The 25,365-nt window shown below is 39.0% G+C and overlaps 1 long non-coding RNA gene across 1 annotated transcript in view; it reads right to left on the bottom strand.

The window, feature by feature from the left end:
* LOC133069007 (uncharacterized) overlaps positions 1–25,365 on the bottom strand; it is a 188,212-nt gene that overhangs the window by 107,022 nt on the left and 55,825 nt on the right. The window contains exons 3-5 of the long non-coding RNA XR_009695752.1: positions 12,523–12,637; positions 9,350–9,473; positions 2–72 (exon numbers count right to left, since the gene is read on the bottom strand). This is a non-coding gene — a long non-coding RNA (uncharacterized LOC133069007). The remainder of the gene's footprint in view (position 1; positions 73–9,349; positions 9,474–12,522; positions 12,638–25,365) is intronic.

The following is a 25,365-nucleotide window of genomic DNA, read 5'->3' as shown; positions in this document are numbered from 1 at the left end:
CCAGACAGAGCAGTAGATTCTTGGTCTGTCTGCTTCTTGAACGTGGGTAGAAGCCATATTTTTCAGTTTTTCCTGGGGCAGCCACCAACGAAAAGAGTAGAATAATGACTCTTAGTATGTAAATATGATGCATTTGTTTTAGCTTATTAGTTTCATAAAATTAAGAAGCACAATTTTCCACCATAGACCTATATAAATTTTAAAGGAAAACTATTCAACAACACATGCATGGATTTTGTTTTAATTTGGAAAAGAATTAAACCATCCATGAATCATTAGAACAAGGCAGAAGTGCAGCTTGGCACCATCGTGACAGCATCTAGCGCCTGGGCACACAGATGCCTGGGAACACATGGATGGGCCCTATGACCCACCCGGCGCTGCTGATGCAGGGCTTGGGATTGAAAAATTGTTCAAGATACCAGGCGATCATACATGAGACTTGTAAGGAAACTGGCTACCAACTTTGAAATGAAACTGCTTTTTCGATGTACACACACACACACTAACAAACCAAACCCCCAAAACAACAAACATCTACTGGGATTTTGACTGAAGGGTATTAATCAATTTTCTTAAAACTGCCACCTTTACAAGGATGAACTGTCTTACAATCCATGAATTCAATATATTGAATTTTTTTGAACATGTTTTACAGTGTTTTACATAGAGTTCTTGTAGAACATGTTTTAAAATGTTCTATGTAGAGTTCTTGCACCTAGAATTAGGAATTTGGAATTTTTATATTGCCTTAAATAGTACCTTGTTCTTAAAGGTTAATTTCTAACTGTGTTACCGGTGTATGCAAATACAACAATTTCTGTACACTGGCTATAATCAGCAAACTTGCTAAATTCTCTATTTTGTTGATACTATTTATGTGTAAAACCTTATTATATCTTGGACTTCTCTGTTGGCTTAGTTGGTAAAGAATCCTCCTGGAATGCAGGAGACTCAGGTTTGATCCCTGGTCAGGAAGATCCCCTGGAGAAGGGAATGGCAACCCACTCCAGTATCCTTGCCTGGAGAATCCCATGGACAGAGGAGCCTGGTGGGCTCCGAAGAGTCAGAAATGACGGAGAGACTAACACTTTCACTTTCATTTCATCATTGTATCTTATGAAGAGAATGTCAATTAAAGTGTTTTCTTTTTCTTAACGAGTTGCTTGGGGCCTCCACTGTACCAGGAGACAAGATAGTGACACCATGCTAGCCTTATTTCTGATATGAAGGAAGATTTTCAAACTCTCAGGATTACACACATTTGCTAAGGGTTCAGCAATTTTATTAATCTTTTTAATTTAGCAAGTTTGACTTTACTAACAATCTTTTTATTAACTGTGTGTTCCCTCTCTTTCATTAACCTTCTATGGTATCATATCATTTTCCTCCCTTTATATCTTTGGATTTAATTCACTGTTCCTTTTCCAAAATCTAACATTGAAATGGAGCCTTGGTTTCTAGAATGTCTTTTAAAATATATGCATATACCTTTCATTATAAATTTCCAATAAGTATGGGAAGTGAGTTGAAAATAATCAATTTTAATTATTCAACCTGAAGTTCCCAGTATCTTCATTCCAAAATTAAATTCTTTAATAATTTTATAAATATTGTGTAGATTAAAATCATTTTCCTAAATCCTTAGACTTTGCCCTTCCTAACTTTCCACGTCTATTCTCCACTTTGGTGTGTGATATCCGATAAAAAGGGCTTCCCTGGTGGGTCAGAAGTAAAGAATCTGCCTGCCCATTCAGAGACACAGGTTCGATCCCTGGGTCAGGAAGATCCCCTGAAGTAGGAAATGGCAACCCACTCTGGTATTCTTGCCTGGGAAATCCCGTTGACAGAGGAGCTTGGTGGGCTACCGTCTATGGGGTCACAAGAGTCAGACATGACTTAGAGACTAAACCACCACCATCATATCTCAAAACACACTGGATGCCTTCGCTAACAGTTCTAGTTTTGGGGACACTCCACAGCATGCCCAGGCGATGTCGGTTCACCCCATGCTTTGCAATCAACAGAACACTTGATCCACCTCTAAGCTCCTGAAATCCCATTCTATGAAAATTTTCCTCACAATTGTGGTTTTCTGGCTTGCTTATTTTACCATTTTGTTTTGTATTTCTCTGCATCCTAATTTAGAGGATATCAGGGGTCTGAATGTTTTAAAGAGATGAAGTCTGTATCCACCTGCTGATCAAATCTCTTTGGTTTTTGGGTTTACACAGTTAGGTGAAATGTGATTTGAGTTTACAACAGTGCCAATGTTTCTTGGGCTTCCCAGGTGGCTCGGTGGTAAAGAATACACCTGCCAATGCAGGATACTCGGGTTCGATCCCTGGGTTGGGAAGATACCCTGGAGAAGGAAATAGCAACCTACTCCAGTATTCTTGCCATGGACAGAGGAGCCCAGAGGGCTTCAGTCCTTGGGATCACAAAGGAGTCAGATACAACTTAGTAACTGAACAATGTAACACAAAAAAGTAACACAACAATGTGGCTTTTGTAATTTGGGGGCTGCATCATTTGGACCCTATGAAATGGAGAGATGAATTTTCTTAACCCTAAAACTACCCCCCACCAGGGAAGGTAAAACCGGGTGAAATGAACGGATAACTCTCATAGAAGGGGTGAATTATCAGGCTTGTGGCACTTCCTCAGCCAAGTTTGTAGGTTATGCCACATTTAACTTGGCTGTGTTCTATGGGTATAGCTCGGCACTCACCTGATCAGTCCTCCAACATTTGTTCCAGATCACCACGGGGACACAGGTGAGAGGGTGCATGAGTCAGCACATGCCCACAAACCCCACTAGGAAAACATCTCTAGCCATATGAGTAAGTACCATTAATCATCTTAGTAGATGGAAAGCTTCTTAAAAAGTGACTCCTTCCAGATGCCAGCAGAGACCAGGTTACCAAAGAACTAGCATGGCCCATGCTTTTCAGATGGAATGACTAAAGGGAAAGGCACTTCACGCAACCCTAAATAAGGAGAATTATCCATTGTTGGCAGTTTCTGGAAGAAGTAATTTCTTGGAAACAGTTCGGATCTTTAACTGGAAAACAATTCATCCAAGTATGTTGCTCCATATCTCACTGTTATCAGAGAATCACACCACCTTTCTCAACGTTCCCGGTGCAGATGAAGATCACCAATCTCTCATTGCCTGATGTATCCTGGAGATAACTGGCCAGGCATATAGGATTGGTTACTGTGTATGCTCCCTGAAGGCAAGAGCTGCTCTTGGCCAAGTTATAATCATCCAGTACATCTATAATAAATGTGCTATGCTTAGTTGCTCAGTCATGTCCGACTCCTTGTGATCCGGTGGTCGGTAGCCCACCAGGCTCCTGTGTCCTCGGGGATTCTCCAGGCAAGAATACTGCAGTGGGTTGCCATGCACTCCTCCAGTGGATCTTCCCAACCCAGGGATCAAACCCAGGTCTCCCACATTGCAAGCAGATTCTTTACCAGCTGAGCTACCAGAGAAGCTCTATATAATAAATAGATACTGATTATATTGAATTATTTGGGCTTCCCAGGTGGTGCTAGTGGTAAAGAATCCACCTGTCAATGCAGGAGACTTAAAAAGCAGGTTCGACCACTGGGTAAGGAAGATGCCCTAGAGAAGGGAATGGCAACCCACTCCAGTGTTCTTGCTGGGAGAATCCCATGGACAGAGGAGCCTAGCGGGCAACAGTCCATGGAGTTGCAAAGAGTCGGATATGACTGAGTGTCTGAGCACACATCGAATTATTTATTTCACAATGAATCAATCTGCACTATTTTGTGAACTCTTAAAGTGAAATGCTTATGAGAAGGTGTTTTATAATGTTTCATAATGGAGGATTAGGACCATTTCTAAAGTCTGTTTTGTCACACGGGCTACAACTCAAGGGGAAAAGAAATGGCACATATTTTCCAGTCATTTTCAGGACAGCAATACAATCACACTACGTTAAAAAATGTTAATGATGATCATAAAGCAAATGCTTCCACAAGAATAGTCACCACAAACTCAGTGATATAGCCCTGAGGTCATTTACTAACAAATGATCAGTGAGTATCAAGTGAATAGTTATGAACATCCAAATATTCACAGAAAATCTATTTTCCTCTCCCTTTTTATTTTGAAAATTTTGAAATCTACAGAAAAGTTGCAAAAATAGTAAGAGGAAACACCCATATGCTCTTTGTCTGGATTCCTCAGTGTTAAGATTTTGTTGTCTTTGTTTCTCGTGTGTGTGTGTGTGTGTGTGTGTGTGTATGAATGCGCACACATTTACTGGCCCATTTGAGAATTTAGTTGCAGATAGCGTAAGACTTCATCCCTAAGAATGAAGGCATTCTCTTGTATAATAATACAATTATCTCACTCAGGAAATACAACATTAATAAAACGCCATTATCTAATGCATGGTTCATTTTCAAATTTTCCCAATTATACCAATAATGTCCTTTGATTTTTTAATTTACTTCTCCTCTCAGGGCTACAACCTAAGGTCACGCATTAAAGTAACAGGTCACATCTCTCCAGTCACCTTTAACCTGGGACAGTTTCTTAGCCTTCTTTGAAGTTCATGATGTTGGCATCTATAAAGAGTCCAGGCCAACGGTTTTCCAGAAAGTGCTATACTTTGGATTGTCAGGCTCAGCTTAAACATTCGGAGCATGAGTACTACACAGAGGAAATGTGTCCTTCTTGGTGCATCAACAAGTACACAGTTTTCTCCATAGCACTTCCCTCCGGGCGCCCTACACGCAAACTCTGTTATTCCTCATCTCCTGGATCACGCACAGTCTACCTTCCCCTGCCTCTGCTAAAACTGCCCACCTGCACAGAAAGCGCCCTCTCTTCTCCTGGGCCCCAAGGGTTCCTTGTTCACTGCTCAACTCAAATATCACACGTATCACAAAAACTGTCTATACTCTACTCCTCCAAGTGTGTATCACTCTCTCGAAAATCCCTACAGTTGTCCAAAATCTACCTAGGGCTCCATCACAGTGAATAAATCCATAGCCCCTCCTGTATTAATACTAATCTTATCACAGTTGTGTGCCTTGTCATCCCACTAGAATGCCACCCAACTGACATCAGAGATCATAAACCTTGAATTCTCTACATGTGGATTTCATATCCCACAGAGTCTATTAGAATCCAGAGTATTTAATAGGCAGTTATTTTGTGCTCCTTGATGAATGAGTGAATTAGCATTACCTTAGGGGAAAACAATTCATCCTGCAATTAATTCCCCACTGTGTTTAAGAATTCATGCAGGAAAGCAATGATTTCAGTTTATTCCCCAGAGATTTTTCGATACTTAAAAAAAAAAAACTTAATAATTCAAATTCTCAAAGAAATTTTTCAGAAATTAAGAATGGAAAAAAAATCCAATTTTTAAAATGCCTCTTCAATTTTCAAAATAGCATTCTCTCTATTCTTAAAAAGCAGGTAAGTTGACCAGAAATAATCATAATAAAAATAATAAAAAATTTGAGACAATAAAGAATACCCTGTTATCTCAAAGGAGCTGTAGTTCAGTTCACTCACTCAGTCGTGTCTGACTCTTTACAACCCCGTGGACTGAAGCATGCCAGGTTTCCCTGTCCATCACCAACTTCCGGAGCTTATTCAAACTCATGTCCATCCATCAAGTCAATGATGTCATCCATCCATTTCATCCTCTGTTGTCCCCTTCTCCTGCCTTCAATCTTTCCCAGCATCAGGGTCTTTGCAAATGAGTCAGCTCTTCGCATCACGTGGCCAAAGTATTGGAGTTTCAGCTTCAGCATCAGTCGTTCCAATGAACAGTCAGGACTGATTTCCTTTAGGATTGACTGGTTGGATCTCCTTGCAGTCCAAGGGACTCTCAAGAGTCTTCTCCAACACCACAGTTCAAAAGCATCAATTCTCCAGCGCTCAGCTTTCTTTATAGTCCAACTCTCACATCCATACCTGACTACTGGAAAAACCATATCTTTGACTAGATGGACTTTTGTTGGCAAAGTAATGTCTCTGTTTTCAAAATGCTGTCTAGGGTTGCCATAGCATTTCTTCCAAGGAGCAAGCATCTTTTAATTTCATGGCTGCACTCACCAACTGCAGTGATTTTGGAGCCCCCAAAAATAAAGTCTCTGACTGTTTCCATTGTTCCCCCATCTTTTTGCCATGAAGTGATAGGACTCAATGCCATGATCTTAGTTTTCTGAACGTTGAGTTTTAAGCCAACTTTATCACTCCTCTTTCACTTCCATCAAGAGGCTTTTTAGTTCTTCTTTACTTTCTGTGATAAGTGTTGTGTTGTCTGCATATCTGAGGTTATTGATATTTCTCCCAGCAATCTTGATTCCAGCTTGTGCTTCTTCCAGCCTGGCATTTCTTATGATGTACTCTGCATATAAGTTAAATAAGCAGGGTGACAATATACAGACTTGATGTACTCCTTTCCAGATTTGGAACCACTCTGTTGTTCCATGTCCAGTTCTAACTGTTGCTTCTTGAATTGCACACAGATTTCTCAGGAGGCAGGTCAGGTGGTCTGGTATTCCCATCTCTTGAAGAATTTTCCACAGTTTGTTGTGATCATCACAGTCAAAGGCTTTGGCGTAGTCAATAAAGCAGAAGTAGATGTTTTTCTGGAATTCTCTTGCTTTTTCAATGATGCAAAAGATGTTGGCAATTTGATCTCTGGTTCCTCTGCCTTTTCTAAAACCAGCTTGAACATCTGGAAGTTCTCGGTTCACGTATTGCTGAAGCCTGGCTTGGAGAATTTTGAGCATTACTTTGCTAGCGTGTGAGATGAGTGCAATTGTGCGGTAGTTTGAGCATTCTTTGGCATTGAGTTTCCTTGGGATTTGAGTGACAACTGACCTTCTCCAGTCCTGTGGCCACTGCTGAGTTTTCCAAATTTGCTGGCATATTGAGTGCAGCACTTTCACAGCATCATGTTTTAGGATTTGAAATGGCTCTACTGGAATTCCATCACCTGCACTAGCTTTGTTCCTAGTGATGCTTCTTAAGGCCCACTTGACTTCACATTCCAGGATGTCTGACTCTAGGTGAGTGATCACACCATCGTGGTTATCTGGGTCATGAAGATCTTTTTTTGTATAGTTCTTCTGTTTATTCTTGCCACTTCTTCCTGATATCTCCTGCTTTTTTTATACCAATATCATTTCTGTCCTTTATTGTGCCTATCTTTGCATGAAATGTTCCCCTGGTATCTCTAATTTTCTTAAAGAGGCCTTTCCCTCTGTTGTTCTCCTCTATTTCTTTGCATTGATCATTGAGGAAGCCTTTCTTATCTCTCCTTGCTATTCTTTGGAACTCTGAATTCAAATGGGTATATCTTTCCTTTTCTCCTTTGCCTTTAGCTTCTCTTTTTTTCTCAGCTATTTGTAAGGCCTCCTCAGAAAACCATTTTGCCTTTTTGCCTTTCTTTTTCTTGGGGATGGTCTTGATCACTGCCTCCTGTACAATGTCACGAACCTCCGTCCATTTTTCTTCAGGCACTCTGTCTATCAGATCTAATCCTTTGAATCTATTTGTCACTCCCACTCTATAACTGAAAGGGATTTGATTTAGGTCATACCTGAATGGTTTAGTGGTTTTCTCTCCTTTCTTCAACTGAAGTCTGAATTTGGCAATAAGTTCATGATCTGAGCTGCAGTCAGCTCCCAGTCTTGTTTTTGCTGACTGTATAGAGCTTCTCCATCCTTGGCTGAAAAGAATATGATCAATCTGATTTCAGTATTGACCATCTAGTGATGTCCATGTGTAGAGTCTTCTCTTGTGTTTTTGGAAGAGGGTGTTTTCTATGACCAGTGTGTTCTCTTGGCAAAACTGTTAGCCTTTGACCTGCTTCGTTTTGTACTCCAAGGCCAAATTTCCCTGTTACTCCAGGTGTTTCTTGACTTCCTACTTTTGTATTCCAGTCCCCTATAATAAAAATGATATCTTTTTGGGGTGTTAGTTCTAGAAGGTCTTGTAGGTCTCATAGAACCATTCAACTTCAGCTTCTTCAGCATTACCGGTTGGGGTATAAACTTGGATTACTTTGATATTGAATGGTTTGCCTTGGAAACGAACAGAGATCATTCTGTTGTTTTTGAGACTGCATCCAAGTACTGCATTTCAAACTCTTTTGTTGACTATGATGACTACTCCATTTCTTCTAAGGGATTTTTGTCCACAGTAGTAGATATAATGGTCATCTGAGTTAAATTCACCCATTCCAGTCCATTTTAGTTCACTGATTCCTAAAATGTTGATGTTCACTCTTGCTATCTCCTGTTTGACCACTTTCAATTTGCCTTGATTCATGGACCTAACATTCCAGGTTCCTATGCAGTATGGTTCTTTACAGCATTAGATTTACTTCCAGCACCAGTCATATCCACAACTGAGTGTTGTTTTTGCTTTGGCTCCATCTCTTCATTCTTTCTGGAGTTATTTCTCCACTGATCTCTAGGAGCATATTGGGCACCTACTGACCTGGGGAGTTCATCTTTCAGTGTCATATCTTTTTGCCTTTTCATACTGCTCATGGGGTTCTAAAGGCAAGAATATTGAGTGGTTTGCCATCCCTTCTCCAGTGGACCACATTTTGTCATAAATCTCCACCATGATCCATCCGTCTTGGTTGGCCCTACAAGGCATGGCTCATAGTTTCTTTGAGTTAGGCAAGGCTGTGCTTCCTGTGATCAGTTTGATTAGTTTTTTGTGATTATGGTTTTTGTTCTGTTGGCCCGCTTAAGGATAAGCATAAGAAGCTTATGGAAGCTTCCTGATTCAGAGACTGACTGAGGGGGAAACTGGGTCTTATTCCGATGGGAGGGGCCATGCTCAGTAAATCTTTAATCCGATTCTCTCTTGATGTGCACAAATTTTATTGTACACACTAGGACCCAGGAGAGAGGAGCAGTGACCACAAAAGAGACTGACCCAGACTTGCCTGTGAGTATCCAGGAGTCTCCATCAGAGTCGTGGGTTGGCAGTGACCTGCTGCAGGGTTGGGGGCACTCAGTGCAGCAGTGCATCCATGGGACCTTTTGAAGAAGGTCCCCATTATCTTCATTACCTCTACTATAGTTTGGCCTCCGGTCAAACAACCAGGAGGGAACACAGCCCCGCCCATCAACAGAAAATTGGATTAAAGGAACTGTAGTATTCATTCATTATTACTCTGTACATAAATTTTCTGAAAACCCAAGAGTTTCTATTTCCATGTGTTCTGTTCTACTTACATCTACACTTACCACTGTTTTAGTGCAGAGCGTATTTTCCAGGGGTAACTCCTTCTTTATATCTCAGACTCATTAATCTCCAAGATCAACTTACCTCATTACAGATGAGAAAATGCAGACAGCTCCTGCTGAGGTCCCGCTGTGTCATGGTTTCCCCGTTGCTAGGAACACACAGAAGCACCTCTAAGCTGCTGTAGATCCTCCTGTTAGTCTGTTAACTAAATATGGGTGAAGTTTTCTATGAGAAAAACATTACCAGTAAATGTCTTTAAAAAAAGAATGGGGCCTGATTAAGTTGCTAAAGGATTGAATGGATCAAATTACAACACAGTTGATGTTCCAAATTTGGCTTCTGACATGACACATCATAGACGTCCATCTAAACCAAATATAATTCTCAAGCATGGTCTATGTCAAAAAAATAGCTGCTTATTGAAGTTGCCATGAAGTTCATTCACCCACACTTTAACAGTCTTACAGTTTTGACACCTTTTCAGACTTAGTCCAGAGTCAGGGGGCTTGGGGGATGTTCTATGGTCTATAAAATGGGGAAACATTTTAAAATACAGCATTACAAAGATTTTAAAAAGTGCAGAAATTTTCAAAGACTTGATTTAATGTTATTTTGTACTATGAATCTTCAAAAAGGGAGTAGAAATTTTCCTACTTCAAAAATTTACTTGGACTGATGTAAACAACTCCAGAAGACACAGCTTAAGACACAAGGGTTCCATGTGTATTTGCAAGTAATTTAAGAAGCAGTGTCATTACAACGTGGAGCTGGAGGCAGATAGCTTGAATTCCTCCCTAATCTCCATCAGTAATGATCTGACAAGTAACTGCAAGTCCTCAAACAAAGCATTCCTGTCCCTAGGCTTCAATTTCTGATTTGTAAAATGGAGATAAAGTCATAAAATTATTGTGAAAATCAATTAATTAATTCATAGTGAAATTGCTATATATTCTGTAAAGCTCTGTATGAATGAGTTCATATTCTATTTTTATTGTAATATTCCAGTATGTCTCCTTGAAGATTTGTAATAATTGATTTTTCTAACTAGAAGTCCTATCTGAGTCTCTACTAGCACAAAAGGAAGCAATCGCCTGTATGGTACAGCTGTCTCACTACAGAACTAGGACATGCAACTACATGACTGTGTGTGAAAGTCCTTCTACTTTTCAAATATAAAAAAATGCTTTCCAATATTCTGGGAGGTGGTTCATACAGGATCTTGCTGTGATTTATGTCAGAGAGTGTTTTGCCTATGTTCTCCTCTAGGAGTTTTATAGTTTCTGGTCTTACATTTAGATCTTTAATCCATTTTGAATTTATTTTTGTGTATGGTGTTAGAAAGTGTTCTAGTTTCATTCTTTTACAAGTGGTTGACCAGTTTTCCCAGCACCACTTGTTAAAGAGGTTGTCTTTTTTCCATTGTATATTCTTGCCTCCTTTGCCAAAGATAAGGTGTCCACAGATACGTGGGTTTATCTCTGGGCTTTCTATTTTGTTCCACTGATCTATATTTCTGTCTTTGTGCCAGTACCATACTGTCTTGATGACTGTGACTTTGTAGTAGAGTCTGAAGTCAGGCAGGTTGATTCCTCCAGCTCCATTCTTCTTTCTCAAGATTACTTTGGCTAGTCGAGGTTTTTTGTACTTCTATACAAATTGTGAAATTATTTGTTCTAGTTCTGTGAAGAATACCATTGGTAGCTTGATAGGGATCGCATTGAATCTATAGATTGCTTTGGGTAGTATAGTCATTTTCACAATATTGATTCTTCCAATCCATGAACACGGTATATTTCTCCATCTATTTGTGTCCTCTTTGATTTCTTTCATCAGTGTTTTATAGTTTTCTATGTATGCTTCTTAAGGCCCACTTGACTTCACATTCCAGGATGTCTGGTTCTAGGTGAGTGATCATGCCATCGTGGTTATCTGGGTCATGAAGATCCTTTTTGTATAGTTCTTCTGTGTATTCTTGCTACCTCTTCCTAATATCTTCTGCTTTTTTATATATCTGTATCATTTCTGTTCTTTATTGTGCCTATCTTTGCATGAAATGGTCCCTTGGTAACTCTAATTTTCTTGAAGAGACTTCTAGTCTTTCCCATTCTATTGTTTTCCTCTATTTCTTTTCATTGATCACTGAGAAAGGCTTTCTTATCTCTCTTTGCTATTCTTTGGAAATCTGCATTCAGGTGGGTGTATCTTTCCTTTTCTCCTTTGCCTTTCACTTTTCTTCTTTTCTCAGCTATTTGTAAGCCCTCCTCAGACAACCATTTTGCCTTTTTGCATTTCTTTTTCTTGGGGATGGTCTTGATCACTGCCTCCTGTACAATGTCAGCAACCTCCGTCCATAGTGCTTCAGGCACTCTATCAGGTCTATTCCCTTGAATCTATTTGTCACTTCCACTGTATCTTACATAAGCCATATATATAATTATTTCAGAAATATAAAGCTAAGTACTTTCTAAAAATGAAAAAAAAAGAATCTAATTCTGTAACGAATTGTTGACATAAACACACAGAGAATTACTTCAAGTAACTTTAATATGCAGTATGTTTACTGTCTGTCGCTAGGGAAATACATCTTAAGGATTAAAACCACCACAAGCAAATTTCCAGCCACAATCAATAGCTTTATTGTTAATGATATTGCCATTGTTATTTTGAAATTACTGCCCGTGTATGTTATAGGATAACCAAATAAGCAATATGTACACATCAAATCACCAAGATTTTCAATATAAGAAAATATGGGAAGAAAAGTATAAAAACAAATAAATTAACACACTGTAACCAACATTTGAAATAGAAGAATCATTTTGGATATGCAATTTTGTGTGTGTGTGTGCTAAAAAACACACTTCAATTATGGATGGAATATTTGTTATCCACCCCCCCCCACCCCAAATTCATGTTGAAACTCTAATCTCCAGTGTGTTATATTTAAAGGTGAAGCTCTGGGGAAGTCAGCAGATCCTAAGAGGGAGCCCTCATAAGAAGAGACAGGGAAGAAACAACATCTTCGCCTTTCATGTGATGATGAAACATGGTGGCCACTGACAAGCCAGGAGGTGGGCTCGCACCAGACACAAGAGCTGCTGGCACCTTGATCCTGGGCTTCCCATTCTCCAGAACTGAGAAATAGATGTTGTTTAAACCATCTAGCCTGTGCTATTTGTTACTGCAGCCTGAGCTGACAACGACACCTACCTACATTTATTTACCTTTTTAAAATGTACATATTATGTAAGTACCTGTCCACTGAGAACTTCCAGAAGCAGCAAGAAATGAGTAGCAATGACCACCTCTGGGGCTTCGATTCTGGTCTTGGAACTTTATGTTGCTCCTTGGAAAACACTGATTCCAGGCCTGAGTGGGAAAAAAAATATGTTGAATAAAGCTATGACATCTTGTGCCTAAAAGCAGGAAAGGTGTCAAAGATCATAGAGGTCAAAGCAAAGAGACAGTGGAAACAATTAGAGCAGTTCTCATGGGCTAATTTGTGGAACAGTTTAAGCTTCGCTAGAAATGACTGGAAAGGTCTGAAAGGGATCTTATATATATATGAAATCATGAATTAGTAATTATACAAAAAATAGCACACTCTCACTTGTTACCTTTGATGGTTACAAGAAGGTTCAAAAAAATGGTTTAAAAAAGGGAAAGGATTATGCATGATGTACCCTGTTGTTTCTGTGTAGTTTATTTCATGCTATTTTTCAGGGTACCTGTTGCTTCAACTTAGGACAGTTCACTCGGTCATCAGGGAGCCATAGTCACCATGGAAATAAAACCACCATGGGAGGTACTGTTGATTCTGAGCCAGGTCAGCGTCTGCCCCATCACCCCGATCCCTCTTCTCCCCAGAGCTCTACATAACAAATATTCTGCATGCTAAGCTTCATCACAGAATTTGCTCTCAAGAGACCTAACTTATTGTAGGCAATGTTGCATGTATGGTCTAAGAAAGCAAATGCTAAGACAGGATTTTAGAACTGAATCTCTTGTTGCCAGTTGGCAATGAGAACCCCTTCACTTCACTGACGGCAGGTGGAGCTCAGACAAATCCTGGTATGGGACGCAGTGTCATTGCTAACAAGTGTCCCCATTGTGGTATCTGGGTGGAAGGAAATGCATAGCTAGTGCAGGCTATAAGACATCTGAGAAACATGGGACAAACCACTACCATAGGGAACAGAGTTGGGTGAGCTTAAGTGATATTCTGGAAAAAAATAAAGTGAAAATGGATGATTTCAATTTTGCTTAATGTACTATAGTTAGGAATGCTTTCTGGAGAAAATAATTGGGTAGGAAAATGCATAATGGAGTGACATTCTCTCCATGTATGTCAACTAAAACACACTGTGTTGTATAATTGTTAATGTAATTTCTTTTTTCCCCTTGGTAATGCTTCTTTTTTAAAAATTTTATTTATTTAATTGGCAGATAATTACTTTACATATTGTGGTGGTTTTTGTGACACATTGACATGAATCCACCATGAGTGTACATGTCTCCCACCATCCTGAAGCCCCTCCCAGCTCCCTCCCCACCCCATCCCTCTGGGTTGTCCCAGAGCACCAGCTTTGGGTGCCCTGCTTCATGCATCGAATTTGCACTGGTCATCTATTTTACATATGGTAATATACACGTTTTGATGTTATTCTCTCATATTGTCCCACACTTGCCTTCTCTGACATAGCCAAAAGTCTATTCTTTACATCTGTGTCTCTTTTCTGTCTTGCATATAGGGTCGTCATTACCATCTTTCTAAATTCCATATATATGTGTTAAGATACTGTATCGGTGTTTCTCTTTCTGGCTTACTTCACTCTGTATAATAGGCTCCAGTTTCATCTACCTCATTAGAAATGACTCAAATGTGCTGTTTTTTTTATAGCTGAGTGATATTTCACTGTGCAACCCACTCCAGTACTCTTGCCTGGAAAATCCCATGGATGGATGAGCCTGGTAGCCTGCAGTCCGTGGGGTTGCTAAGAGTCGGATACAACTGAGCGACTTCACTTTCACTTTTCACTTTCATACATTGGAGAAGGAAATGGCAACCCACTCCAGTGTTCTTGCCTGAAGAATCCCAGGGATGGCGGAGCCTGGTGGGCTGCCGTCTATGGGGTCGCAGAGTCGGACACAGCTGAAGTGACTTAGCAGCAGCAGCAGCATATGTACTGCAACTTTCTTATCCATTCGTCTGCCGATGACATCTAGTTTGCTTCCACGTCCTAGCTACTGTAAACAGTGCTGTTATGAACACTGGGGTACATGTGTCTCTTTCAATTCTGGTTTCCTCAGTGTGTATGCCCATCAGTGGGTCATATGGCAGTTCTATTTAAACAGGTTTTTAAGGAATCTCCACACTGTTCCCCATAGTGGCTGTACTAGTTTGCATTCCCATCAACAGTGTAAGACGGTTCCCTTTTCTCCACACTCTCTCCAGCATTTATTGTTTGTAGGCTTTTTGATGGCACCCATTCTGACTGGCGTGTAATGGTACCTCATTGTGGTTTTGATTTGCATTTCTCTGATAATGAGTGATGCTTAGCATATTTTCAAGTGTTTGTTAGCCATCTGTATGTCTTCTTCAGAGAAATGTCTGTTTAGTTCTTTGGCCCATTTTTTGATTGGGTCGTTTATTTTTCTGGTTTGAGCCACATGAGTTGCCTGTATATTTGGGAGATTAATTCTTTGTTATTTCAATTTTGCTTAATGCACCACAGTTAGGGATGCTTTCTGGAGAAAATAATTGGTTAGGAAAGAATTTAATGGAATGACATTCTGTCCATGTATGTTAACTAAAACACCGTGTTGTACAACTACTAATGTAATTTCTATTCTTAAAAAAGGTCTAGATAGTTCTGTGTATTGCATGCTAAGTCACTTCAGTCATGTCCAACTCTGCAATCCCATAGCCTGCCAGGCTCCTCTATCCATGGAATTCTCCAGCAAGAATGAAGTGGGTTGGCCAAGCCCTCTCCAGGGGATCTTCCCTCACCCAGGGATCAAACCTGTGTCTCCTACATTGGCAGGCAGGTTCTTTACCACTAGCACCACCTGGGAAGCCCCTATAGATAATTCAAAAGTAGGGGCCAAAAAAAAAAAAAAAAAAAAATATATATATATATATATATATACACACACACAAAAAAAGTTCACAGTGATCATCTTTAAAGAGCAAAGGAAATACTATTTTACATATTTCTATGCCTTTTAATTTTTTAATAATGAGTGTGTATTAATGTTAAGTGGGATGAAGTATAAAATTCCTTCTTAAAGAGTTTAATATATATGTATAAATGTATATGTATATACATGTATGTCTGTTTTAACATATATTCTTACTTAATGAGATAAAGTATAAATATTTCTTTTAAAAAAGAATATCATTGTCTGTTTTACAAGATTTAGTAATCTGTTCTTATCATCTCTTTCTCTCACTCTATCAAAATAAATTTTTAATTCTGTATGAGGCCATGAATTTCTCAAAGATAGGTTCCCTGACCATAAAGAATTTCTGTAAAATTGACCTTCATCTTTTATGGATTTGAAACAATCTTTACCCTAACTCCATTCAAGTAAGAGCATTTATTAAATTATTTGGTCTCCCGCGTTGCAGGCAGACGCTTTAACCTCTGAGCCACCAGGGAAGCCCTAAATTATTTTGTAATGGACATTAAATTGAACTGGGACTTGTGCTGCAAAGAAACATGTAAAAAATCACAGGAGACCAGCCCCAATGAGAATACATGGCATAAACTCCATAGTTTAAAATCTTCAGAAAGTTGAGGATGGAAAGAAACCTAAAGGAACAAAAGCCAAAATGTGTTGAGCCCTTCCTGGTAGAGATTTGAGCCAAACTGCTTTCCTCTGTGAGGGAATGGAGTAGAAAGAGGAGAAAACCACCACAGACTAGAGTAAGAAGAAACTGTCCAAACTCAGTTCTCTCAGTGACCAAGCGAGGGCTGGTGCGATGAATTAGAATCGTCAGGAGCCCTGGTCTCAGAGCAAGTCACTCCAGCCCGCCATTTCCTCATAGAGTTCCTGCAAGTGAACATACAGCTGGGGACAGGGCGAGGCATGCAGGGCCTTCCCTACAAGAAGCACCCGTGTGGAGGACTGGGGACCCGGCAAGTCCATCTGAAGCACTTAAGGCTCTCGGTGGATGCCAGCAATTGCTGCTGAAGTTTGGTGGTGAGACAGGAAGATGAAGAGAGATCTCCCAAAGGTGAGAGCACTAAGAGCATGAATAAATAACCAGGAGTACTCTGAGCAATTAAAAAGTCTAGCAGCCAGGGTACAGAAAGTAATTTGGCTTTAAAGTATGAGGAGAGCTTTGAGATCTTGCCAGAGCTCAGATTCGAGTCCTCGTGAAGGGAAAGTCCTGATCCAGCCCTCAAAATGTTTGAAGCCAGTAGTGAGTGATCTAAATCTTAGTAAAACTTTAGCAAAGCAGAGACAGCTGAAATTAACCAGGTTATACTGATTTAGTTGTCAGTCCTCGAGGCTTGACAGAAAAATGTCTTGATTCAGGGGCAGAGGGTAGTAAATAATATTACTTCAGTCTTTACTGTCCTTTAAATCTCAATCCCCATTATAAAGTCCAGAATTTTGAAACATCCAAAGTGAGAAGTGATCTGTTTAAAATTATAAATAGTCAATAGAAACAAGCCCACAGATGGCACGTTGGAATTATCACAGGCACTTCAAAATATTATAATAAATATTATAAAGAATCTAGTGGGAATGGCATTCAACACATGGAAACAGTTGATGAAATACAACAAAAAGATGGAAACTATTTAAAAAACACAAATACAAGTAAATGCTAGAAATAAAAAAAAAAATGTAGTATCAGAAATAAAAAGTTTCAGTTCAGTTCAGTCGCTCAGTCATGTCCAACTCTTTGTGACCCCAAGAACTGCAGCACGCCAGGCCTCCCTGTCCATCACCAACTCCCAGAGTTCACCCAAACTCATGTTCATCGAGTCAGTGATGCCATCCCATTGTCTCATCCTCTGTAGTCCCCTTCTCCTCCTGCCCTCAATCTTTCCCAGCATCGGGGTCTTTTCCAATGAGTCAGCTCTTTGCATGAGGTGGTGAAAGTATCGGAGTTTCAGCTTCAGCATCAGTCCTTCCAATGAACACCCAGGATTGATCCGCTTTAGGATGGACCCCCTTGCAGTCCAAAGGACTCTCAAGAGTCTTCTCCAATACCACAGTTTCAGTGGCTAATCAGGAAACTGGACACAGTGGATTTTCAAAAGTCATTTTCTTGAATACAGATCAACTAAAATGATCAAAACTGATGTACAAAAAGAAAAAGAAGAGAATATTCAAGGTCTATGTGGTGATACCAAACTTTCTGACATACATTAATGGAAGTTTCACAAGAAGAGAAAAGAGAGAATTAATTAATACAACAACAAGAAAAAACAGAAAAGTAAATCATTAAGAAGAGATAATGACCAGAAATGTTCAAAAATTGATGAAAGACATTGACCTATATCAGTTAAACATCTTAGCAAACACTAATTCTAAAAACTCACACCTAGTCATGTCTTAGTGAAACTGTTGAAGACTAAACATAAAGAGTATACCTTAAAAAAAGAGAAAAGTTCCAATTCTGAAAACCTGATGGTAGAGTGACCTGTGTGGGAATGATCCTCCTATAGGTAACAATCATAAACTCAAAACAGACATTTTAATAAAAACAGTGTGAAGGCATTTGTTGTAACTGTTGTTCAGTTGCCAAATCCTGTCTGACTCTTTGTGACCCCATGGACTGCAGCATACCAGACTCCTCTGTCTTCATCTGTCTCCCAGTTTCCTCAAATTCATGTCCATTGAATTGGTGATGCTCTCTAATCACCTCATCCTGTTGCCCCTTTCTCCTTTGGCCCTCAATCTTTCCCAGCATCAGAGTCTTTTTCAATGAGTCCTGTCTTTGCAACAGGCGGCCAAAGTATTGAAGTTTCAGCTTCAGCATCAGTCCTTCCAATGAATATTCAGGGTTGATTTTCTTTAGGATTGACTGGTTTGATCCCCTTTCAGTCCAAGGAACTCTCAAAAGAGTCTTCTCCAGCACCACAATTCAATTATTTGGTGCTCAGCCTTCTTTATGGGCCAATTATCACATCTAAAAATGACTACTGGGAAAACCATTGCTTTGACTATATGACATTTGTCTTCAAAGTGATGTCTCTGCCTTTTAGTACATTTTCTAGATTTGTCATAGCTTTCCTTCCAAGGAGAAAGTGTCTTTTCATTTCATAGCTAGAGTCACTGTCCACATTGACTTTGGAGCACAAGAAAATAAAGTCTTTCACTGTTTCTATTGTTTCCTCATCTATATGCCATGAAGTGATGTGACCGGCTGCCATGATCTTGGTTTTTTGAATGGTGAGTTTTAAACCAGCTTTTTCACACTCCTCTTTCACCCTCATCAAGAGCCTACTTAGTTCCTCTTCACTTTCTGCCATTAGTGTGGTATTATCTGCATATCTGAGGTTGCTGACATTTCTCCTGGAAATCTTGATTCCAGGTTGTGATTCACCGAGCCTGGCATTTCACAGTGTTAGACAACAACAAGAACAACAACAACAACAACAAAAAAAAAAAACAGAAAACTGGTGAGGAGTCTATCTTTGAGAAAAGGGAATTGCACTGGGTGATATGCATGCTTATGGGCATTCTGCAATACAGCACTTTCTGGAATGTTTATTGCAGAGTGGTTAGAACTCAAGCAAAAGGCCAATTCTTTTGTTTTTTTTCCTTTTCAAGTATAAAATTTTATATCTATAAGCAGTTATGTATCATATTATATACTTTATTTTTTCCCATTACTATCCTATAAATAAGTTCTTCAGTACCATTTTTATACATTCTGCATACATGCATTAGAATACAATATTTATCTTTCTCTTTCTGACTTACTTCACTCTGTATAATAGGCTCTAGGTTCATCCACTTCATTAGAACTGACTCAAAATGCATTCCTTTTAATGCTTGAGTAGTATTCCATTGTGTATATGTACCTCTACTTCCTTATCTATTCATCTGTCAATGGACATCTAGGTTGCTTCCATGTTCTAGCTATTATAAATAGTGTTGCAATGAACAATGGTATACATGTGTCTTTTTCAATTTTGGTTTCCTCAGGGTACATGCCTAGGAGTGGGGTTGCTGGGTCATATGGTGGTTTTATTTCTAGTGTTTTAAGGTTTCTCCATACTGTCTTCCATAGTGGCTGTATCAATTTACATTCCCACCAACAGTGCAAAACTGTTCCCTTTTCTCCACACCCTCTCCAGCATTCATTGCTTGTAGACTTTTTTATGATGGCCATTCTAACCAGTATGAGGTGATATCTCATTGTAGTTTTGATTTGCATTTCTCTAATAATGAGCGATGTTGAACATCTTTTCCTGTGTTTGTTAGCCATCTGTATGTCTTCTTTGGAGAAATGTCTGTTTAGGTCTTCTTCCCACTTTTTGATTGGGTTGTTTGTTTTTCTGGCATTGAGTTGTATGAGCTGCTTGTATATTTTTGAAATTAATCCTTTGTCAGTTGTATTATTAGCTATTATTTTCTCCCATTCTGAAGGTTGTCTTTTCACCTTGCTTATAGTTTCCTTTGCTGTGCAAAAGTTTTAGGTTTAATCAGGTCCCACTTGTTTACTTTTGTTTTTATTTCCATTACTCTAGGAGGTGGGTCATAGAGGATCTTGCTTTCATTTATGTCATCAAGTGTTCTGCCTATGTTTTCCTCTAAGAGGAAATAGGTAAGAGCTTATGGAAAAACCCAAACAAATTTTTGGCCAACTTAACAGCTATAGACACAGATACAGTCATACAATGGAAAGCTACTCAGTCATAAAAGGTAACAAGCTATTCATACACACAGCATGGATACATCTCAGAAACATTATATGGAGTGAAAAAAGCCAGACACTCAAGCAGAAAACTAAGGTCTCATTGGGTTGAGATGTCAGCAATTATGATTCAGAACTTCCAAAGAAGTAGAAATTAAGGAGGGCAATACCAGAAAGGGGGGAGCCAAAGAGCAAGTAGCCTCAAAATCTGAGTAAAAGTCCCCTCAAACCCTTGACTGAGCCCTGATCTGTGGTCCATGTGGTTTGCCCCAAGAAGCACAGTGGAAATCAAAAGTAGGCCAGCTCAAAGGATTGACCAGAGATATTTTTTTTTAACTTTTTATGTATTGGGGTATAGCTGATTAACAATGTTACGATAGTTTCAGGTGAACATCAAAGGGACTCAGCCATACACACACACGTATCCATTTTCCCCTAAACTCCCCTCCCATCCAGGCTGCCACATAATATTGAGTAGGGTCTCATGTGCTGTATAAAAGGTCCTTGTTGGTTATCCATTTGTACACAGCAGTTATGTACATGTCCATCCCAACTGTCCCTTCCCTCCTTCCCCCTGGCAACCATAAGTTCATTCTCTAAGTCTGTGAGCCTCTTTCTCTTCTGTAAGTTCATTTGTATCATTTCTTTTTAGACTCCACTTATAAAGCATGTCATACAATTTTTCTCCTTCTCTGTCTGACTTACTTCACTCACTATGACAATCTCTAGGTCGTCCATGTGGCTACAAACGGCATTATTTAAGGAACCTCTATATTGTTCTTCATAGTGGCTGTACCAACTTACATTCACACCACCAGTATAGGAGGGTTCCCTTCTGTCCACATCCTCTCCAGGATTCATTGTTTGTGGATTTTTTGATGATAGCCATTCTGGCTGGTGTGAAGCGATATCTCATTGTAGTTTTGATTTGCATTTTTCTAATGATTAGCAATGTTGAACATCTTTTCATGCACCTCTTGGCCATCTGTATGTCTTCTTTGGAGAAATATCTGTTTAGATCTTCTGTCCATTTTTTTGATTGTGTTGTCTACTTTGATGATGATAAGCATCATGAGCTGTTTATAAATTATGGAGACTAATCTCTTGTTGGCCACATCATTTGCAAATATTTTATGCCAACTGTGGGTTGCCTTTTTGTTTTGTTGTTTCCTTTGCTGTGCAAAAGTGTTTGAATTTAGGTAGTTTCCATTTGTTTATTTTTGTTTTTATTTCCATTATTCTGGGAGACAGAAAAAGATATTGTTGACTGGAGATTTAAACTGCTGTCTACAAAACAGGAGACAGAGTATACAGTGACAATTCATACAAAGAGCAGACTGTAATAACCTCAGGCTTTCCAGGGCTTCACAAAGTGCCATGTCTTAGGAGTAAAAACAATATCCCAAGACCAGGAAACTTATCCCGGAAGAAGGAAAAACCAAAATGTACTTTCCCTAACAAAGCCTAAAATCAAGCCTCCATAAGTTCAAAATTCTCAGCCAGTAGTTGAACTGCCTGCTAAAGAATAATTAATATTCTTCAGAAGAAGATAGTAAAATACAATCTCTACAGAATTTTGTCCATAATATACTGTACACAATAAACATTTACTGGGCATTGAAAGGAAAAACTGATAGACTACATTCTCCACAATCACATGAGTCATTTCTTTAAAATAAATCTCTTTATACATATTGATTCTATTGTCTGGAAGATAGACACAGATATAGATATCAATAGTTTATCTATTTATTTCAGTGACTAATATAGTCATGCAATGGAAAACCACTCAGTCATAAAAAGGAATAAACTAGTCATACATTCAATAGGTATAAATCTCATAAACACTGTATTGATTTTTAAAAGCCAGGTACAAAATAATGCATATTTTGTCATTTCATTTATATGAAGTTGAAAGACAGATAAAACTAATCTAGGACAATAGAAATAAGAAAATGGGGAAGGTCTGGGGAAGGTGGGTGTAGTTGTGCATTGGTTGGAAATAGACAGGAGACACACCCTCTGGAGTGAGGGATGAGTGCCCCATCTTGCTTTGGCAAGTGCCACATGGTATGTACCTTTGTCAAAACCCAGAGAACTGAACGGTTAAGATCCATGCATTTCATTTAAATATTAGCATGTGAAAAATTACCTATTACTTCAAATTTTCAACTATGTGTCTATGCATAAATTTATTTCAAGTATGAAGCTTCAAAAACCAATTAAGTTTTTGAATTTTTGTGGCTCAATATGTTCATGATTGATTTAGCATCAGCTGTAATATCCAAACCAGTGTTTGCATTTCTTTTCCTGACAAGAGCTGAAATATCTGTAGGCCCAAATTCCAGGACCAATTCTGACCTAGAGTTTCTCTCTAACAACATAAATACCATTGGCAGCCTTCCTGAAGTTCCACAAATCAAGTTCCACCATTTCGTAACTTTTGTGCTTTTATATCCCACACGTTCCTTTCTCTACACCTAACACACACACTCATACACACACACACACACACACACACACACACACACACCCATCTTGAACCATCCTTCCTTAACTACCAACAGAAGACATTTCATGCAAATCCCTCTGGACACTGAGTTTTACCACCAAAATGAACTCTGTTTTCTGTATCTAAAGGAAATCAGTTTTCCTCTGGGCTGTTTTCCTCACAGCTTATTGACTCTTTGGCTATGATGTAAGAGGGCTAATTTCAAGATCATTCTGGAGAAAGAATCAGAGTAACTGCCAACAGTGATGCCACTCTGTCAGAAGGAGAAAAGCAAAAAGGATGAACGATTTGAAGGGAAAACTGAAAAGAGAATCCACTTCCCTTTCTCAGACTCTCCAAAACTTTTTCATTTGATTATATTTCCATGAGATACTTCAAGCAAGGCGGAAATTTCTGCTACCATAACCTCCTGTGACAGGTAAGATGTGAGGATGCTAGTATTCCCATAAAAAGCGTGCAATTTAACAAGGCAAAGCCTTATTTTAAGGACACTAATGTGAACAATGGAACTTAAGGCACAATGGAGAAGAGGCAGGTGGTAGCGAATTTTCCTTGGTGATCCTGAAATCCCATCACATAGACGTTTGTTCACTATATCTACCCACTGGAAGCTCACAGCTGCTTGTCCATATAGATATAAGGACCCAAGTCCCTACAGTACCTGATGCTGCTGCTCAATTTAGAATAAGACTCGCCCATATCTGTTTGTGAGTCAATACTCAATATATCTGTAGACCAAAGCTCCAAAGGAGTATGAAGGACACAGGATTTGCTAGTTATATAACTTTAAAAAGCCATTGTTCTAGGATCGTAGAGGAGATGGGACTAGCAGGATTGGGCACAGGGCCAGAGGAGTTCCTGTTTCTGTTCTTAAGAAGCCCCATTTGAGCTTCGGGGAACTGTGCAACCATTAGGGGGACCCCTCTGGTCATGCAGGCAAGGTGAGACTATGCTTAGACACCCAACTTCACTGCAGTGATGATCACTGCAGCCTGAGCAGGTTCCTGAAGTCAATATTTAGATCAAACAGGAAACTTCCACTTGAGTGAAAGTTATAATTAATTGCATTATTTTAATACCAATTGCAGTTTAACACATCAATTATATCCATATATTATTAACTCCTTACAGACTAAGAGCATGTTTTAATATTTTTCAGTGTCTCCCAGAATACTTGAGCATCTCAGGTGGCTCCATGGTTAAAGAACCTGCCTGCCAATGCAGGAGATGCAAGAGACATGTGTTTGATCCCTGGGTTGGGAAGATCCCCTGGAGGAGGAAGTGGCATCCCTCTCCAGTATCCATGCCTGGGAAATTCCAGGGACAGAGAAGCCTGGCAAGCTACAGTCCACGGGGCTGCAAAGAGTTGGACATGACTTCGGGATTGAGCACCAAAAGACTTAAGACAGTATGAATATATATATTTGGTAATTGGATTAATGAATAATCAGCTATTTTGTTTTGGTTTTGCCCAGGACAAAAGTTAATTCCCTCCATCCACCCAGGGTCATCCCATCCTCTACCACTGAACAGATCCATCAGTTTGATCTCAACTCTCTAGAGACATTTAATTCATTCTGAAATTTTTTTCCAGGGGAGAAAGTATTTGTTTTTAATTTCTTTTTTATTTATTTTCACAGTCTCAGTTTTACTTTCATTTAATTATACATGCTTTAAAAAACATACACACACTAGTAAAACACCTCATCATCAGGAATTAGAAGGACGTAAAACTAGTATTTTAAAAAGCAAAGTAAAATAAGAAATCTATGGAGCAGGAGGAAAACAGAGATGGTAAAGGAGGAAGACAAGGAAAACAAAGAGAAAACAGATGAGGAGTACAAGAAGAAGGAAGAAGAAATGTAGACGTGGCAAGTACAGAAAACCAGGTATTCAAAAAAGGCTTCAGTTTTACACTCTAAATCTTAGGCATAAATGTTTATCTTTCTGAAAGACTTTAAAAATCAGGATACATCTTGATTCTATACAATACTGATTCTAATGTTAATTACTCCTAAGATTTCTGCTTTGAATTTCTAAACAAAGATACAAATTACAATTTTTAAAGTATTTGTACTATTTCATCCTCAATCCAATAGAGCCCATTCCCTATATTCAGCAAATTTCAATAACATAAATATCTATAACATTCTTGCAAACATTTGAGGATCAAATGAAATAACATGAATATACATAAAAGTTTTAAACACCCAATAATATGGGAAGTGAAAATGGGACAGGTTAGTAGAAGCAAAAAACTCAATATGTTTTTATACACAAAGAGACACTACAACCAATATAAATATCTGTAGATTTCTAGTCCTATACTTACTGATGTAAGATTTTTTCCTTAAGTATTATAGAAACATTTATTAAATGCTTATGGATTGTCTTATCTGTCCTAGCAGTAAAAAATATATATGTATAATGTAGACTATATGGAGACAGACAATAAATAAAATATAAAATATATTTAATATGGTATATGTCGAAAAACACTAAAGAGAAGCATAAGGAGGAGGAAGTAACTAGAAATAATGGGTAGGGAGTCATTACTGTACATTAGGTGGCCAGGGAGAGCTTCACTAAAGAGGTGGTATGTGAGCAGAGCCCTGGGGGATGAGAAAGGAAGCCATGTAAATATCTGGGGGAACAGCATTGCAGGAGGAGGAAGAGCATGGCCGGTGGCTCTGAGGCAGG

Source organism: Dama dama, chromosome 14, assembly GCF_033118175.1.
Source record: "Dama dama isolate Ldn47 chromosome 14, ASM3311817v1, whole genome shotgun sequence".
In the NCBI taxonomy this organism is placed as follows: Eukaryota; Metazoa; Chordata; class Mammalia; order Artiodactyla; family Cervidae; genus Dama; species Dama dama.
The sequence above is the reverse complement of the archived record's forward strand: the minus strand, read 5'-3'. Positions and strand labels throughout refer to the sequence as shown.